This window comes from Macrobrachium rosenbergii, chromosome 9 (assembly GCF_040412425.1).
Source record: "Macrobrachium rosenbergii isolate ZJJX-2024 chromosome 9, ASM4041242v1, whole genome shotgun sequence".
In the NCBI taxonomy this organism is placed as follows: Eukaryota; Metazoa; Arthropoda; class Malacostraca; order Decapoda; family Palaemonidae; genus Macrobrachium; species Macrobrachium rosenbergii.
In genome coordinates, this window is record NC_089749.1 from 53,139,280 (window position 1) to 53,159,766 (window position 20,487).

The following is a 20,487-nucleotide window of genomic DNA, read 5'->3' on the forward strand; positions in this document are numbered from 1 at the left end:
TTTGGCTAATTTTTTCACTAGAATGGCATGTATTTGCTTCTAGCAATATGGTAAAGCTCTTCCATACTATTTCTTGTGAATATTATGTTTCTGTAGCTTCCCAGTACAGTTTACCTTTAAATATGGGGGCTATATGGCTGCCAAGAAAAGGTAGAAACAATAATTATAATGAGAAATAATGCCCGTTCAACAATTATCGTTTTAAGCATGGATCTTGGTTTCTGTGGTTTTAGATCCTAATGAGGCCATCTCTTTCGAATAACTCATCAATTTTGAAGGAAAATTAATAAATGTAAAAGAGTGTATGTCTGCACACAACCAGGGCACACTGGTGACATCACTGCGGTGTAACTCAGCATGGGGTTCAGTGCCAGCTAATCCAGCTTTACTAATCCTGTAGTCTTAGACTAGTAGTTGTAGTATAGTTTAGTTTAGTGTCCCAAATGCTTTCTAACAGCCCCAGACCAGCTATAGTTAGATAGCCGCACCTGAATAGACAGGATGTGCCAGCGCGGGAGAGCCGAGCCAAGGGTATGGGGGCCGTACATGATGGTTCATGTACTTACCCGGATGGTGTACAGATCACACGGGACTTAAATGGCACTGGATGAATGATCGGGCTAGGTGTAGGAGACCGAACCTAGTTGAATCCCATACAGGAATGTGTGCTTTGTTTAAGGTGGTAAAGGATAACCCCTCGGCCTTAATCAAAAGTGAAATCGTGGCAGAATGTGATGCCAATCCAATATTGAGCAGTAGAAAAACAAACTGGAGTTTGTGTTGTCTTTGTCAGAAGGACAAAAGAGGTGAGCACTTGACATCACCTCCAAGTCATCATGTCCTAGACCATGATGGGTACACAATGCTGGCAAGGAACATTCCCATGTTCAGTGAAATTAATGAAATGCCACTGATAATGGATCCAGCAAGGCTGGATGAAGGTGATGGCATAGAGGCCACTCTCAGGAAAAAATGCAGCAAAATACCATGTGAACTGTCGCTTGTTGTTTAACAACACTAAACTGGACCATGCAAGCGACAATCAATGACCAGACCAGCAACACTGAGACTAGTCGTGCAAAACTGCGCCGAACCAGTCATGACACTGAAGTTTGCATTTTCTGTGAGAAAGTGGCACCTGCATCTGATCTCAGACAGGCTAGTACTAAGGGCCTTGACTTGAAATTGCGTGAATGTGCAGAGATACTTAGTGATGGCAAGCTCCTTGCTAAGTTGACTGGTGGGGATGTCATTGCACAGGAGTTTAAGTATCACCATGCCTGTCTTTGTGCCCTCTACAACAGAAAAAGGTCCTACCTGAGGAGCCTTGAGAAAGACCAAGGTAGCACTGAGTCAGAATCAGATGTGTATCCACTAGTTCTGTCAGAACTGATGACATACATTGTTGAAAACAACCTTTGTTCAGATGATCCAGTCACATTTCGGCTGGCAGATATTTGCCACCTCTACCAACAACGTCTGGAACAATTAGGTGTAGAGTCACCAAGTGTAAATTCCACGAGACTCAAAGACAAACTTCTGGCAGAAATTCCAGAACTTGAGGCTCATAAATCTGGCAGAGATGTATTACTTGCATTTCAAAAGGATGTGGGAAAAGCACTTGCTCAATCATCTGATCTTTCAGAGGCAGTTATCATTGCTAAAGCAGCAAATATTCTCAGAAAGTCTATACTTGATCATCAGTCACGGTTTGATGGCACATTTTCTGAGGCTTGTGTACGAAATTCTGTGCCTCCTCTCCTGCTCCAGTTTGTAGGGATGGTTGAGCATGGGGCTGACATCAAGTCACAGTTACAATTTGGAGCATCAAAGTCAGACCAGGCCATTGCACAGCTCATGCAGTTCAACTGCTACTCCCGATACAAAGAGGGAGCAACAACTCATAGACACTCCAAAGACAGAGAAACACCATTCCCAGTCTACATGGGACTCTCAGTCTATGCCAAAACCAGGAAGAGAAACCTGGTTGAAATGCTACATCAGTATGGCCTCAGTATCTCTTATGACAGAGTACTGGAGGTCTCTGCACAGTTAGGAGATGCCACAGTTAGCAAATATGTGGAGGAGGGTGTGGTCTGTCCCCCAGTACTGCGAAAGGGGTTGTTCACCACTGCAGTGATGGACAACATCGACCACAACCCATCTGCAACTACTGCCACTACCTCCTTCCATGGAACTAGCATCTCCATATTTCAGCACCCCACCAAGGAGAACACTGGACAGGAAAGACAGCAACTAAAGTTTGCACCTGAGAAAGTGAGGTCGGTGCCTGAATTGCCGGACACATTCACAAACATCTCACCAGCTTCCTTTCAAACAAAGAACCCTGTGCCACCAAACACTGCAATACCAAAGCCACCCACAGATATCTTGGGGCCACAGCTTGCACTGGAGTATCAGTGGCTAGACAAGGTCATAGTCACCCAGGAAATAGATGATGCAGTGAATCTGACGTGGTCAGCTCATCACGCTTCAATGAAGAGAAGCCCAGAATTTGAAGTAACCATAACTTCATTGCTTCCTCTCCTGCGTGATCAGGCTCATTCTGTTGCTACGATCAAACACGCGATGCAGAAAGTGCAGGATGTCACTGATTTTCTGAACCCTGGCCAGATACCCATAATCACAGCTGATCAGCCAATCTATGCCGTAGCAAAGCAGGTGCAGTGGCAGTGGCCTGATCAGTATGGCGAAGACAAGTATCTGGTAATGTTTGGTGGTCTGCACATTGAGATGGCAGCAATGACATCTCTTGGTACTCTTCTTCATGGCAGTGGTTGGACAGGAGCTCTGGTGGAGGCAGGAGTTGCTTCATCTGGAACTGCAGAATCCTTCCTGTCAGCTGCAAGTGTAACCAGGACTGGAAAAGTGCTCTCATGAGGAAGCTGACACCCGCATCTTTCTCCATGCCAAATATGCCACAGAACATGGAGCCAAGACCATCACGGTTAAAGCAAATGACACAGATGTTCTTGTCGTTGTAGTCAGTGCTTTCTCCACTCTCCACAATCTAGGGCTAGAGAAGCTATGGGTGGCATTTGGCCAAGGCCAGAGCCTGCGCTGGATTGCTGTGCATGACCTGTGCAACTCTCTGGGCCAGGAGAAGGTGAATGGCATGCTCTTCTTCCATGCGTTCACAGGCTGTGATACAGTGTCAGCCTTCCAGAGCAAGGGCAAGAAGACCGCCTGGCAAACATGGAACATCTTTCCAGAGGCCTCCACTGTGTTCTCCAAACTGAGTCACTACCCTCTCAGTGGAAGAGAGTGACCTGAAGGTCCTGGAGAGGTTTGTCATACTTATGTATGAAAGATCCAGCACTGCTGGCACTGTGGATGAGGCTAGACTTGATATGTTTGCCAGAAAACAAAGGGCATATGAGGCCATTCCACCAACCAGGGGAGCTCTCCTCCAACACACCAAGCGTGCTGCGTACCAGGCTGGTTGTGTGTGGGGCAGGCCACCCAGTGTCAGCCACAGCCAGAGAACCCTGCTGAGTGGGGATGGCAAAAAGTCTGGTGAAGCATGGCAAGTCCTCTGGACAACCAACTCGCCCTTAGCCAAGAGTTGCCAACAGCTTACCAAATGTGGATGCAAAGCAGGCTGTCAGGGAAAGGTGCAAGTGCTACAAGCTGGGTCTTCCCTGCACAGCTCTGTGCACTTGCAAATGTGAAGTCTAGATAAATATTGCCCTCTCTTCAGTAGATAATCTAGCTTGAGCATCCAACGTGTCATGCTATGCCTACCTTCTTATCCTCGAATTTTTCAAAGGTGTAGGTTGAGAGACCTATACATAGATTGGTTGCGTTTAGTCCGTATTTCTCTTCTTTTCTTTTTATGGTTACAGTCTTAGACACAATGTTGTATGTGACCATACCATTACTATTTCAGTTGAAAATAGCATATTAGTTAAACTGTCTGATCACATGAATATACCATTAAATAAAAACAGTTGGTCTCTATGTCTGCTAGCGCTGTGGATAGAAAAAAAAAAACTTTTATGGCAACCATTTTGTACGCCATCTTGGTTACAATTCATTTAGTAAGGGTTTTCAATAAAATGTGTGGTATGGAACATTTTATAACCTAAAAGTCGAGGTTTAAAAAAAAAAAAACTGGCATATTCCATCCAATAGATGCTCCCAAACCAGTGAATCTCAACATAGATGGCGGCCATTTTGAAAAATAGCCGCCATCTTGGATTTTCAGGTGGCCAGCGCCCTTTTCTAAGAGAGCGTAGTCTTAGGAATGTTTGTGCCAAATTTCATGCTTGTTTCACTATCTGAACGATTTTTACAGCAATCTGCTGCACTATAAGGAGGCAGGATGCAACCCGGAACCCCACACTACAATAAAAAAAAAAAAAAAAAAAAAACACCCAGTCGAATAGGTTGTTTGTGATAGACAAAAAAATAAATAATAATAATAATAATAATAATAATAATAATAATAATAATAATAATAATAATAATAATAATTTTATGTACGAGCACCCTATTCTGCCAAAACTTGCTTGGGAAGTTGGTGATATTCTGACCTAATCCCTAACAAATGCATACGCAATAATAATAATAATAATAATAATAATAATAATAATAATCACTTCCAGTCGCCCTCATTACGTGGAAGCGAAGTCTGAAAGCGGGTGCAATAGTGTTTTAGGCTAATCCAAACAAGCTACGGTCCGTTTTTAACTGTTAAGTTTCTGAGCAGCTTGGGCACATATATGACGAAACCAGTTGCCCACAAGCACACACAACCAGTCGTTTTTGGCACATGAATTTAAACCCAGTTGCCACATCTGTGGATGGCGGGATTTTGGTAACGGAATTCCAGGGTTATCAGGTGACTCGATACTGCCCGGGTAACAGGATAGAGTAGCGTCAGGTAACGAGAGATCGGCGCAGTCTAGCAGTTACTTTACATTATTATTATTATATTATATTATAGAATCCATGCTGTCAAAAAAAGTAATAAAAGAAGTTCGAGAAGGCTAATCTTAATACATGTATATATATATATATATATATATATATATATATATATATATATATATATATATATATATATATGTGTGTGTGTGTGTGTGTGTGTGTGTGTGTGTGTGTGTGTGTGTGTGTGTGTGTGTGTTTGAGAGAGAGAGAGAGAGAGAGAGAGAGAGAGAGAAAGAGAGAGAGAGAGATTAAAAAACTGAACCTTCCATCTCAAGCAATATGAACTCATATTCCAATCAAATGTCTATCAAGAAGCCAACCAGCAATAGTGAGAAAGAACAGGTATCAGCTGTCGGGCGCAGCCCATCGGTGTTATACACAGGAAAAGTAAATATATGGATACATTCGCAATTTAAATGACCGAATGATATATAAGCCTAGAAAGCTAAGCTAGCACAAAGTGCTAACCAACGAAAACGGGATGTTGCTAAGACTTCGAAAGAGATATACTAGGTTAATCTATGGTATCCTAACATAGACTATACTAACCTACGTTAACATATGCTATGCTAACTAATGGTCTGAACAACCTAGGCTGACCTAGGTTGGCATTCCCTAGGCTAACTTGTGCTTGTATAACCTAGAGTGGTCTATGCTATGCTAACTAAAGGTTTGAATAACCTAAGCTAACCCAGGTTGGTTTTGCATAAGCTAACTTGCGTTTGCATGAACAAGGTTAACCTACGGTAATGTAGATTAGCAAAGCCTATGATCAACCTAGATCAACCTTGGGGCTAGGCCGGTGGTTTTCAACCTGTGGGCCATGGGCAACTCTTAGGGGGGGCCATGCCACGGACGTCTTCAAAATAGTATTTAAAAAGTAAAAAATCATTTACTGTAAATGCAGGCCAGTGCTTTCTTTTATAAATAAAAAAGTGTAATCTGAGTTTTGATTACAATGCACATGATTTATTTACTGTAAATGCAGGCCAATGCTTCTTTCATAAATGAGAATGTATAACTAACAAAGTGTTCTAAAAAATAATTCCATAAATGAAAATGTAAAACTAATAAAGTGTTCAGAAAGTGCTTTACAATCATTCTATTATCATCATTACACAATCAGAAGGGCAGTGGGCCATGAGTATTCATGGATGTCAAAAATGGGCCATGGGCACAAAAAAGGCTGAAAACCACTGGGCTAGGCTGTTCTAACCTATATTAGCAATACTTATGCTAACCTCTGATCGCAAAATTAAGCTGACTAGCTAAACTGAGGTCTAGCCTCACTTTTATACACCCAAGGTCTATAGTATAAATGAACTTGCAATGGCACATTAAACAAAGCTAAATCTTCCCGAATTTATATGTTATGAAAGGGAAGTTAAATACATGAAAAGTAATAATAATAACTACGATTACGATGACGCCAGTGTTGTTTTCTTGTTTTAAGTTGGTATTTGATCAAGTAAACAATACTGATTGTAAAAATAAATCGTGTTCATGAATGAATTTAATTTGTAAATGATAGAATTATCTAGAGAAAGTTGTGATAACTTGTTTTGCTAAATTTCTTTGAGTCATAAAAAGAGTTGCCTTTGAACATGAGTTTGCTTTTCTTACTGTTACCCACTATTTAATATTCTTGCCGAGTATTTGGAAGACCTGTCATTAATTTACCACAGACTAACATGCAACGAGCATAAAAGCGCGTGACAAAGCGGAGAAAGTAATAACACAAGAAGTGGTTAGGGAATGTAAAACGTTTTGAGTTTTGCAAAGGTCTGTCATTAAAGTGCGACTATTGATTCTGTGTGAAATTCACACCTGAAGTTACTTTAAGCACTGGCTGTTCTTATTAGAAACTGCAATGCCGTTGAATACAGAGTAAAGGAACATAATTATATACATATATATGTACATATATATATATATATATATATATATATATATATATATATATATATATATATATGTACATATATATATATATACATACACACAAATACATATATAAAATATATATTCACAAATATTTACCCACAAATATCGTTTAATGTCGATTTCTTGATACCCTGGGAACGACTTACACCCAAAGGGAATTGTAACTGATTAAAGCTCTCCTCCGCAGGGGTTCGATTCCTGGCCGGCGCGGAAGCACTTACCAATCATAACTCCCTTTTTGTATAAGTTATTCCAAGAGTATAGTGGATTTTATATTCAACGATATTTGTGGCCTTGTGAATGAGAAAAAAAAGTTGTGTATGTGACTAGACAAACACACACGCCTATTATATATATATATATATATATATATATTATATATATTATATATATACGTGTGTGTGTACGTATGTATGTGTGTGTACAAAATGTATGAATATTTGTATAAATATATGTCTGAACAACTATTATCTAGTTACCCGTCATATCAACAAAACACATATAATCCCCCCAAAAAAAAATCCCAAAAGAGACCACACATTCATAAACAAAAGCAGCAAGATAAGAACGACACGGCAATGCTTGGCGAAGATCGCACGAAAGCACAAATAACCAACAAATAGAGATTCGCAAGTGGCAACAGCTGGTAGGCTTCTGTTGACTGCTGGTTCCTGAACAGCTGAATAAAAACTAGCACCTTGGGCAGTTACTGCAGTGAAAACGGGACTCTTGTAAGAGCGTCGTCAGGAATCGTATTTTAAAATTGATATAATCAAATAGAGTTCTGGATAAAGATTAATATCATCGAGAGAGACTCAATATAATTTATACAGACAAACGACATTCTAGATAAAAATGAACATGCGTCGTAAGGAATTGTATTTTGGAATCAACATGATCAAATGAAGTTTTGGATAAATATTAATATCATCGAGAGATATTAAATATAATTTACATGGCCAAACGAAGTTCTGGATAAAAATAAGCATATAAACAAGACCATTAAGAATGTTGTAATCAAAATTCAAAAGGAATGAAAATGAATACTGTACAAAGAGGTAAAATTACAAATCAAAATAAATCATTAATAGAAATTAGCATAATCAAGAGAAATCACAGCTAAATATTGCCATAATAAAATAAGTAAAAATTAATATGATCAAAATAAATTACATATAAATATGAATATCAGCCAAAATACCACAAACTAAAAAGAATTCGATTAAAATAAATCACAAACAAAGATTGACGTCAAATAATTTTGAGTCCACAAGGGGGGGAATAATTTTACTTTATTTGTACGACAACTACTACAGTGACGCCTCAGGTAAGAAACACAGCATTGTCTGCCATAGCAAATCTTTTATGAAATGATTTAAGAGGACTGTAGAGAAGAATACAATAGAATATAGAATTTAGGCCAAAGGGCCAAACGCTGGGACATATCAGGTCATTTAGCGCTGAAAGGGAAATGGAGGGTAAAAGGTTTGAAAGGTGTAACAGGTTCCCAACCTTTTTCAAGATAGGAGGACCCCAATTAAAGATAGGACTGCGAAAGTTGCATATCTATGTGTTATTAAAACTGTATATTACTAGTTGTCGGCTATAAAAGTAAGGAACGACAACTATTATGAGTATGTGTAAGAGATAAAAGGTTTGAAAGGTAACTGTTGCACTGCACTTCTATGAAACAATTCTGCCCTAAAATGGAAAACTGCAGTATCTGCAAGATTTTCGAAAATGAGATGTGCCACCTACTGGGCTCGTGATACACAAAATACACGAATTACTGCAGCTTCAGAATGATTATTCAATGCTTTCCACGAGTATTTAGGGAGTCCCATTTGCAGTATCTGCAAAATCAGTAGTAAGTCAAGGGAGTATCTAGCATTTTTCTCAGTTTTGTATTTTTGCAGATCCTGCAGCCTTCCATTTTATGGGCGGAGTTGTTTGGAGAGGGTGGAAAGTAGGATGGAAGAAAGAAAATATGAATGGAGGTATAGCAAAAGGAATGAAAGAGGTTGCAGCTAGGGGCCAAAGGGAAGCTGCAAAGAACCTTAGAAATGCCTACAGTACACCGCATGAGATGTACTGATGACACTAACCCCCTACGGAGAAGAGGACTGTAAATGTCACATGTGGTAACAGATAGATACGATTGTAAATTTCAAAAATTTCAAAAAATATGAAAAAGTGAGATATTACATGGCGCCATTTGTAATTTTACGTTGTAGACCTTTTTTTATAAATAAATTCAAACAAATGTATCTAGAAACGAGGCTCTTGATTAAATGGAACAGTGAAACGTTAAATGTAATGCTAATTACGATATTTATATGTTTGTTCATTTTCTATTAATAATTATTCTGCTCTTTGGAACATTATTTACACATCGAATAGCCTTTTCACCTTGTTCTATAAGAGTGGGCGCTCATGCTGAATTATATATATATATATATATATATATATATATATATATATATATATATATATATATATATATATATATATATATATATATATATATATATATATTAGATAGATAGATAGATATATATAGATATATAATATACCTCTATACATAAAATACACGAGGGCGTATATACGCGTATATATATACGTGTATGTGTATAAATATGGGTACATATATATCTATATATATATATATATATATATATATATATATATATATATATATATATATATATATATTTCAATGTAGCCACGGGAAGTTCATTTCACAATCAAAAGGGCACGGGATCCAGTGTAGGAAAAGGATAGACTGATAGGCACATACTGCATGAAGATCCATTGGGCCACTGTAGGCCTTGCGTGTGAATTAAGTACATGGTCGTTAATCCACTGCAGTGGCTCCCAGTCAGGGACGGAGAAGAAAGTTAAGTATATCTTAGTTTGACCAGACCACTGAGCTGGTTAACAGCTCTCCTAGGGCTGGCCCAAAGGATTAGATTTATTTTACGTGGCTAAGAACCAACTGGTTACCTAGCAACGGGGCCTACAGCTTACTGTGGAATCCGAACCACATTATGACGAGAAATGAATTTCTATCACCAGAAATAAATTCCTCTAATTCTTCATTGGAGAGTCGAACGCTGGGCCAACAGCGTGCTAGCCGAAAGCTCTACCCACCCCTCCAATGAAGAACTAGGGACGGAGGAAGGCATAGATCTAACAACCTCATGACAAAAATATAAGCTGAAAACCAAAAAGGTCACACGCCTTCTGGAACCACCCACTGCACGGGAAAAAAGGGTTTATTGGTGACCTTAGTTTAGCAGACGGATTCTGAGTCCCTGAGATACTCCTAAAATGAACTGGAACGGAATGGAATGGAATACAGAATTTAGGCCAAGCAGTGGGACCCGTGAGGTCATCCAGCGCCGAAACGGAAATTGAGAGTAGAAAGATTTGAAAGGTGTAACAGGAGGAAAACCTCGCTGTTGCACTATGAAAAAATTTTAGGAGAGAGTGGAAAGTCAAATGGGAGAAAGAATATGAAAGGAGGTACAGTAAAAAGCATGAAAGGGATTGTGGTTAGGGGCCGAAGGGACGCTACAAAGAACCTTAAGTAATGCCTACAATGCACCGCGTGAGGTGCACTGACGGCACTAAACCCCTACGGGATATAATGAATTGGAAACTTCCCAAGGTTTAAATATTGCCCTAGGCGAGTATTTCGGAGTTACGTAATAACTCTGAAAAAATGTGCCCTCTTCCAAGCATCAAATTTATGGAGGGGGCAGTGGAAAGGGGGGCCAGTCCGAAATTTGAATAATTAACGTGGGCTCTGCAATATTTTCCCGAACTTACCCTCCTCGGCGAAAAGTTTGCTTGTAATATGTAAAATATTTGTGCATATTATTAGCAACTTGAATGTTATTATAGCAGCCCGGGCAGGGAGGAATATATTTAATCTCAACATATTAATTGCTGGGTCTATGTCCATCACTTCAGTTGTAGTTTACTTTGTCTGCGTTGAAATAAGATCAATTTCGTTAAGAAATAATTGATCAAATGAAAAACACGTCCGTTTACGCCAGTGACTGATATCAATTGCTCTTAAATGCCGATTGTTTCATTTTTGTATTCTCTTTATATGGGGTATTGCCTCTCTCTCTCTCTCTCTCTTTAAATAGAATGTTTTTTTCTGTAATTACTCAATTCCTAAACAGATCTGTAAATCAGTCGAAAAAAATTGTGAAAATTCTGCATCAGAACTAAAAATACATAAATAAACAAATATTATATATATATATATATATATATATATATATATATATATATATATATATATATATATATATATATATATATATATATATATAAAACTCGACATTTAATCAGCAGTGCTAACCAAAGTGATGAGAGATTAAGACTTCTCGCAGCTGCTGACAGCAAAACAAAGGCCAACCCAAATATATTATCTTTTTCGTTTGTCCATCTTCTGGGGTTTTCATTCTTCTACATTTCGATACTCATTCAGTCATCCCACAAAAGTCAAGTTTCAAACATCCTAGTAATCCCGAATCGCAGTTACCCCTCTGAAGAATGGAATTCATTTATTCATTTTGTAGAGATATATCACTTTTTACTGCAGTCTTCCACTGCCTTTCCATATATATCGGAAATTAAAGAAAAATTATGGATGTCATAACAATCATTTGAAAAAAAGAAACATAATAGAGATAGGGTATTGCAATCCATTAAAAGGCCACATTATACGGTCCCTAAAAACGAATCAAAAGTACTAGCTATGATTTATGGAAATAATAATAATAATAATAATAATAATAATAATAATAATAAATACATCAGACCCTTGACTAAACTCCCAAAGCATTAAAAAAAACTAACTCAACCTATCTAAATATCAGCAGGTTGTGGACAGCCATTCTGCTAAGATTCTGTACAACCATGATATTTACCTTAATTTTCCATTGACAATATGGACACATTTCCACCTTGTTACTAGACCTTACACAGCATTACCGGAGTTGTCAAGATTTAGAGGCATAAATGAAGTTCCATAATACAGCAAAGTGAGAGCAACTTACCACAAAGCTTGATGATAAGAATTCAAGGATAAAGAAAAAAAAAAACTTACGACATTGCCCTAAGAGTTGATTTAATCTTATGACATTGCCATATGAGTCGATTTAATCTTATGACATTGCCCTAGGAGTCGATTTAATCTTATGACATTGCCCTAGGAGTCGATTTAATCTTATGACATCGCCCCGTGAGTCGATTTAATCTTATGACACTGCCCTATGAGTCAATCTAATCTTATGACATTCCCCTGCGAGATGATTTAATCTTATGACAATGCCCTGAGTCGATTTAATCTTACGACGTTGCCCTATGAGTCGATTAATCTTATGACATTGCCATGTGAGTCGATCTAATCTTATGACATTGCCATATGAGTCGATTTAATCTTTTGACATTGCCCTATGAGTCGATTTAATCTCGATGTAGTCTAGTACCTAAAAACCCATGCATTTAGTGTTTAATGACGCTCCTTTCTGTTACTTAACCTGTTAAATCATGGGAACTATAATCAACTATTCCGAGTTTACTTAGCTTTTAAAATAAAAAATTTACTTATATATTTCTTAAAAGACGTCCCAGCTATGGAATATTTGTTCGAACTGTCACCCGCCCTTTAGAGCGTTTAATCAGGAATTTGTGATAAAATTTTAAAGAAAAATATTCCTTTTGTTAAATCGTGGGAACTATTACCAACTATCCAGAACTTCTTTAAATTTTAAAAATAATAAAATCTGCCTTGTTATATTTCTTACATTTCTTGACTACGAAATATATTACAGTAATAATAATTCGCACTGCCACCGGCCCTTTAAACGAACGAGCAGGAATGTTGTAGTCCGTGATAACGTTTTAAAGAAAATGTCCTAGATGACAGAAAATGGAATTCATTCTTTTAAAAGGCTAACATAAGAAAATATTCACTTACCTTTCTGAATGCAATGCACGTGACTCTCTCTTGCCGCTGTCGAGCAAAAGTTGCCTTTCACCAGTTAAACACTAAACCCCATTTCAGATGAATGAAGATCTCTGCAGAATAAAACGAAGTATAAATTTATAACAGGTAGTTCGCAAAGGTAGGTAAAAAACTAGCCAAATATTGAGCTCTATTCGCAAAATCCATATCAGTTGTACAACGCCTCTAAATATACCACACTTAAAGTAAGGCCTTGTTCTGTCCCACCACACATCGTTCTGCAATACCCGGAGAACTATTTCCATTCTCACCAAATTTCCAGATCTTATTACATACAGACACACACAATCACGCAATGTGATATATATATATATATATATATATATATATATATATATATATATATATATATATATATATATATATATATATATATATATATGTGTGTGTGTGTGTGTGTGTGTGTGTGTGTGTGTGTGTATAACTGAATCACGAAAATATGGAACGTGATGAATATATAAATAAAGATAAAATCACAGAAGGAAATGGAAACACTGGAGTGCTGCAGAGGCCTTTCGACACTAGAGTCTGCTAAGTAAAGGACTAGTGTCGAAAGGCCTCGCAGCACTCCAGTGTTTCCGTTTCTTCTGTGGATTTTTATCTTTATATATATATATATATATATATATATATATATGTATATATAAACACATACACACACACACACACACACATATATATATATATATATATATATATATATATATATATATATATGTGTGTGTGTGTGTGTGTGCAATTGTTCAGTTCTCTGGTTCTCTGTGTGCTTGGATCCCATTCCCTTATTCCCCCCTATTTAAAGGATTTTTTCTGCTATTATACGACTGAACCAATGTAACAGCTATCCCGGGCCATGCAAAAATTTGGTGCTCAAAACGAAAATAAAAGCGTAAGCTAGGATGAGAGGGAAGGAAAACTTGACAAGCATGGATAGTTCATCAGATCAGCTAACACTCAAAACTGACGAAGCTTAGCCTGTTAATTGATGTACACCATCTACCTGTCCGAACATAAGTGAACTTTTTCCAATGCAAGAGGCCTAAGTGAAACCTGGACGATTCTTACAAACATCTCACCAAGTCTGAATCCACAGAATTGCCACAGACAAAGGAGGAGAGTACTGTAAGTGCAGTGCTGGAACTGACCACAGGCATATGTCCAATGAACAAGTGGAGCCTTGTTCGTCAAATGCTAAACAAACCAACTTGGAACTATTTTTAGTTCAGAACTATTCTCAGTTTAGTGAAAGAACTTACTGAACGGGCTACCTCCAAATGCTTAAAATATACAAGACAGTCCACTTGATTTAGTAAGAGGGAATAACCAGATGCAAAATAATTTTCATAGAAAAACCACTGTAGCCTATAGATGAAAGCATCAGAAACAGGTCTCACTGAAAATACAAGGGCACAATTATTAATTTCTTGCCAGCACCAAATTAAATAACACTAACCATTATATTATCATAATGAGACATGCATTTTTTCTCCGTATGAAAAGAGTTGAGTACGTTACAACACTATAATTAGAAAGACATTTACCAGTTGATGTCAGATGGATTTGTACGATTTATAAGTTCCTTATTTTTTCCTTTGCACAACTGCTACATGTATGAGGCAAACATTGCATGCACAATTTCTCCCACCTGGTCTTTTCTCCACTGAGTTTATGATCACAAGTCTTACACAAGAGGTTCATCACTCTCTTGCCAATCATTTTGAAAATGAAATTGAAATAGAAGTTTTGAAGTTGTATAAATGATTTTTTATCATGTTATATTCACTAATAGGCCTAGAAACACATTTAACCTAGGGAAGATTAGGTTAAGGTGTACTTCAGCAAGTATATACCACACCACAAAATTAACCCCCATCATGTAAGACCTGTATACTGGCGAAGCTTCGGTTAGGATGTATCCTGGCAAGTACCATGGCACAGTATTACAAAAGTTAAAGGGAGCACAGTATTACAAAAGTTAAAAGGAGGTGTTCAAGTGGCAAAGGTCCCTGGGCCAGGAAACACTCAGTGTCCTAGGTTAGGTGAGGGATGGTTAGAATGCTATTTTACAAATTCCTGTAAACAACTACCACATTTTCATAGGCTTTTATACATTTTAGTAATTAAGGATTGCATACATAAACTAAATAATTTCCTACCCTGCCTCTCTTGTGTGTTTTTTCTTGTATACCCTGTATTGCTATTCCGGTTAATACAAATTACATTTTTTGGTGTTTTTTCTGCATCCACAAATTCCATGTCTCATTAATCTAGTCCCACTGTAATTATTTGTCGACTTTACCAATGTATCATGGTTATGGGTTGCTCCAGGAGCAAGAGGCTTTGCTGGCATATGACCAGCTTATTCTACAACTACAACTACAACAATGGTCAAGCAGCCATAAAATGCAAGATGAGCATTTGGAAAAATACATGGCTCAAATGTTTGGTAAGAAATTACTGCATCATTTTCATTACTGTTTTATTTCTTTGATCTGAAATCTTTTGCAAAGTACAACTACGTTGTTCATCGAATGTTTCTTGTATCATTTAACATACTCATGCAATCAGTCAAAGTTCCAGGCACTTGTCTAGAAAAAAATTCAAAACTGACACCACTAACTTCAGTACTATACATTTTTTTTTTTTTTTTGTGCATGAATTCGTCTGGAAGCTTAATCTTTTTAGTTTCATCAAGGGTTCTCTTTCGTATTTCCCCAAGATCAGCGTTCATAAAAGATCTGTACCCGGCAGAACAGTACCATATGAAGCACTGATTCTGAAGTGTTTCATTTTTTTTCATAAAGAATGCGTTGATCTTTAGCCTGAAGCAATCATTCATCTGAGAGTTCTTGCTGATCTCACTTTGCAAGCAAAAGTGTCAAAGCACTACTTTTGTCTCCACAACAACTTGCCCACCCCCACGCTCTGTGTGTGCGTGTGTGTGTAAAGCCTATACAAGAGAGCTTCAGTAACTCAACTTGTGGGTTCACAATAGTTACTTTTTAATGACACAAAATCATAAATCAAAATATTTACGGTTTCCTGATTATTATAGTTGTTGCTACTGTGAATTATTCATAAAATGTGTTCACAATAAATAAAAATAGTTGTGTTTCCTAATGTGTAACCATAGTGGTTAATTCATGTTCCATAGACTGGCGATGAAAGATAATTAAGTTTGGTGGCCTAGGATGCACTTACACCCTCAAACTTCTCATTTGGCGAGGTTGCTCTATCATTAATTTTAACCCTCTAAGTGGAACTTAATTCCGAATATACAAAAATAATTTCCCTGTGGTAATTGTTATCGAACCCTCATGCAAAAGGAAAAATGGCCTCTTGAAACCAACATTCTTTGGAAGCTTGAATTTCAAGTCAATGGCCCCTGTGTTCTTGTTCCATGTGAATAGGTTTCATCTACTGAAATAATAATAATATAACAACAACATGATCAAAGACTTCACAACACCGTACCCAACATACGTATATTGTTTCGTCGCAGTTCCTCACGAATACATGGAAATTTACAAAATGGTTTCCGAAGGTATTTATTAGATTCTGAGCCTGCGACAAAAAAAAACAAAAAAAAAAAAATGTACGATGATCCCGTTTACATTCTACACAAGAGTACATTCGAATCCCGTTAACCAAAACCCACTGCCACAATTTCCTAACACATGCTGTCTTCTACCAGCTATCGAAAATAACCTGTCGACCTGTTCGTAAGCGGTAATGAGTGAGAGCATTCACCAACGCACTTTTAAGCACATACTGTAATATACAAAAAGTGGTACTTGACGGAACTTTCCGATAACGCACGTTCTGAAGAAACAAAAGATGTAATTTTTATGGCTGGACGCCTAGCTGAAAAAATAAATATTATCAGTGTCGGGTATCTCCGACGCTTTGCTTATACTGTAGAAAAAGGCTGTGTTTTACACTTACGTAGGAGAGTTCAAAATGAAATTGCCGGATTAAATCTGTCCTTCCTTCCTAAATCACATGTAATCACAGCCTGATTAACTGAGAAACCAAATGCATTTCCAATTCTTTCTGGAGATGTTATCTCCGTTTTGTTTCCCTCCTGCAACTCATATTAAGAGCACATTGCCATCCCGTTTAAGATGTTTGTTCAGAATTTGTGTCGAATTAAACTGAATATAAAACTTAAGCCAAAGGCCAAGCAGTAGGACCTGTGAGGTCATTCAGCGTTGAAAGGGAAATTGAAAGTAAAAAGGTTTGGAAGGTGTAACAGGAAGAAAACCTCGCAGTTGCGCTATGAATCAATTGTCAGGAGAGGGTGGAAAATAAGATGGAAGCAACAGAATATGAAAGGAGGTACAGTAAAAGGAACGACAGAGGTTGCAGCTAGGAGCCGAAGGGACGCTGCAAAAAACCTTAAGTATTGCCTACAGTGCACTGCATGAGGTGCACTGACGGCGCTAAGTCACCAAAGGGATCAGAACTTGTACTACAAGTATAACTCAAAGAATCTGTAGCCAAACGGCGCTCTTGTAGATCTAAGCAGAGTCAATAAAACGTAGCGGCAGTCTCCCGGTCCAGCTGCCACCAGCACACAGTACTATCACAGTACTGTACCATACTGACGTAACACTAGGGCAGCACATTTTTTCTCGTTTACTTTTTATGACAATTAACTATGCTACAACAGGTAAATAAATCATTACTGTACAATATATTTCGGAATATTAAACAAGATACACAAGACATGTTCATATAAACAGGCTTACCTGCAGCAAAGCATTTTAAATAGCAAACAAACAGCAACAGTATGAAGGAGGTATCACATTCGTTTAACAAATTACATTTTATTTATTATTTTTTGGCTGCCCTGGTACTTCCGGGAGCATTTTTGTCGGTTTTAAAAACACGTTTAGCAAAACATCATTTTTTACCGCCATGCTCAACGTCACGTAAACAAACCAACGACAGACAAGAACAGGCAAGTCATTCTTTTTTATTCTAAGGCTTTGGAACGATACTTCTTTAAAAAGGGCTACCAACCATCAAGAAGTAATTTGTACTTACTTGGAATAAAAATCTTAATAAGAAAAAAATACTTGCCAAATCAAACATTATAGGCCTAGTGTTTCCTTGACCAAGATATTTTTCTTGCTTCCAATCTTAAAGGCTATTTTTTTTTGGCATGAGGATTCAGTAACTATTACCGCAGAAAAATTAATTTTTATATACTCGGAATTAAGTTGCATTTGGAATAAGGTTTAAATGCTGGAGCATGTTATCAAATGTGTAGTTTGAGGCAAAAGCGTAGCCTAGGTTACCAAAACTTCGTTTTCTTGCATCGTCAATCTATGAGACATTTCATGAACACATGAAAACATAAACTAAAACAGCGATTGTTACACGTATAAAAAATACAAGTATTTTTACTTCGGATCGAATAATAAATCTAATTTTCAACGGTCCTTTTACGTCGGCCTGAAATCCTCTCACCATGCGTTACGTATCAGAGTTTCGTTGAGAAAACGTTTGACAAATGCATTTTGTTAAACTCTTCTGCCGCTGCCTTTACATGTCTAAAACTGAAGAAATTTAAATGGCTAGGCACAAAGATTTCTAATGACTGACTAAATACCGTTGGTGTCGTTATGCATCAAAGTAAAGAGTTTAAATGACAATATTTCTATAGGCCTACTGATGGCTAAACATTTCTAATAACAATATATTTTTTTTACTTTATAGGGTGTCATACACATGATACATGTCTGATTTCAAAACCGAAATCGTCATAGCATTTATGTGCTACAAAAATATGCCGAAAGTATAAAACATGTTAGGCTAACAAGCAATGTTTCTGATCACCACAAAATCGTGGGTAAATAAAATCAAGTACGCTCTGCTTACCATTGATATGTTATCCCATTTTCTCTTGAGGAATTCCTGTGCCATATTTCTGCCGTTATCAGCTACACAACGTCCGATTACGAAGATAATGAACGAGAAAAAATCGCCGGACTTCGTGCATAAAATTCCACGGATAACAGGGGTTCGTTACCTGCAACTTCTGCAAGCAGCGCCGCTCTGGTCACCTGGTGGCGACACCCCAAACTACACAGGCAAGTAAATGTAAAGAAGGCCGCTTATACGATTTTTTGGGCCAAACCATAAGGAAACTGGTAAAAATATTGCCGTACAGGTGAGATAATCTGAGAAAATTACAGAGATAATGAGAAATTTGCCTTCTTTTGTTTATGTCCTTAGGTCAATCCTAGAGTGGCGGAAGCTCGGCGGGACTCCGTTTTTATTACCAAACCCTTTTGGCGGGAAACGTAAAAGTATAGAAAATAAAACACGATTGATTTCTCAGTATCTCGGTACCTGTACTGTATGATATATACCAATTTCTAAACTGTTTAGGCGAAAAAACATTTTTAAAAACAATATATTCGTGCGTGTCTCATTGACATTTACACAGAGAACTTGCTTCTGGTATACACATATCTCCAGTTATCGTTGACCCTCTATATTCAATAACCGACATTCCACTTAGCTAAAAAGAATGTTTTGTTACGTTACTGTAACGACTGAGTTTCTTAGCTAAAAAGAAATGTCTAAAAATGTCATGTAATTTTTGGATACTTTGCTTACAAAAACAGAAAAGGCTGTGCATATTACTGATGTAGACGCAAGAAAATGCCCAAATTGAAATTGCCGGATAAAATTAATCTTTCTAGTCACATGAAATGATGGCCTGATTTACTGCAACCGTATGCATCTCCATAAATCATAATTATGTTATGTCACCTTCAAAATTCCCTCCTATCTGTCACACATATTAAGATAGTATTACCATGCAGTTAAGAACAAGTGTTCGGAACATGTACAACAACTATAAATCATTGGTTCTTGCAGTTTAATGGCGTTCTCTAAGATCTGAACACAGAATTATTGTCCCAGGTTACCACAACGCCGCGTGATTCAAAGGACATTTATCGTATTGTAAGAATAAAATGCCTATGTTACTGTCAGACTTGGGATTTTAAACAGTCGAATATCTTCATATATTATAAAGCAAATAGGATACATACCATTTTTTCCGCGTAAAGTGATATTAATCATTTGTAATAAGATAAACTTTTCAATGGTTTTGTAGTGATGGTATCTCGAGTAGTCCCGAGTTTTCCATTGGAATTTGGTTGAATTATGATTTGATACACGATTTTCTGATTTAAATTCCATTCGGCCAAATCCAAAATGTAGAGAACTCATGGAATGTTCTGGAAGAAACATTTATATACATAAGTTTTGGTAATAAAATAGGTGGATAAATCAGCATTTTTGCCCATGGATTTTTACCATTGCTTTTAAGATTTTGATTTATCTATAGTTTCAGAATCCGTTTCTTATCTTCGATTTTAAATTCTATTTGGAATATATATATATATATATATATATATATATATATATATATATATATATATATATATATATATATATATATATATATATATATATACCCAGGGGTGTTTATTTACCAAATTAAGAATGTTGGTGAAATTTTA

The 20,487-nt window shown here is 37.1% G+C and overlaps 1 long non-coding RNA gene across 1 annotated transcript in view; it reads right to left on the reverse strand.

Moving 5' to 3' along the window:
• The window catches only part of LOC136841801 (uncharacterized), a 518,713-nt gene extending 499,281 nt beyond the window's left edge, over positions 1-19,432 (reverse strand). The window contains exons 1-2 of the long non-coding RNA XR_010854092.1: positions 18,830-19,432; positions 12,896-12,996 (exon numbers count right to left, since the gene is read on the reverse strand). This is a non-coding gene — a long non-coding RNA (uncharacterized lncRNA). The remainder of the gene's footprint in view (positions 1-12,895; positions 12,997-18,829) is intronic.
• Positions 19,433-20,487: the final 1,055 nt, after the last annotated feature.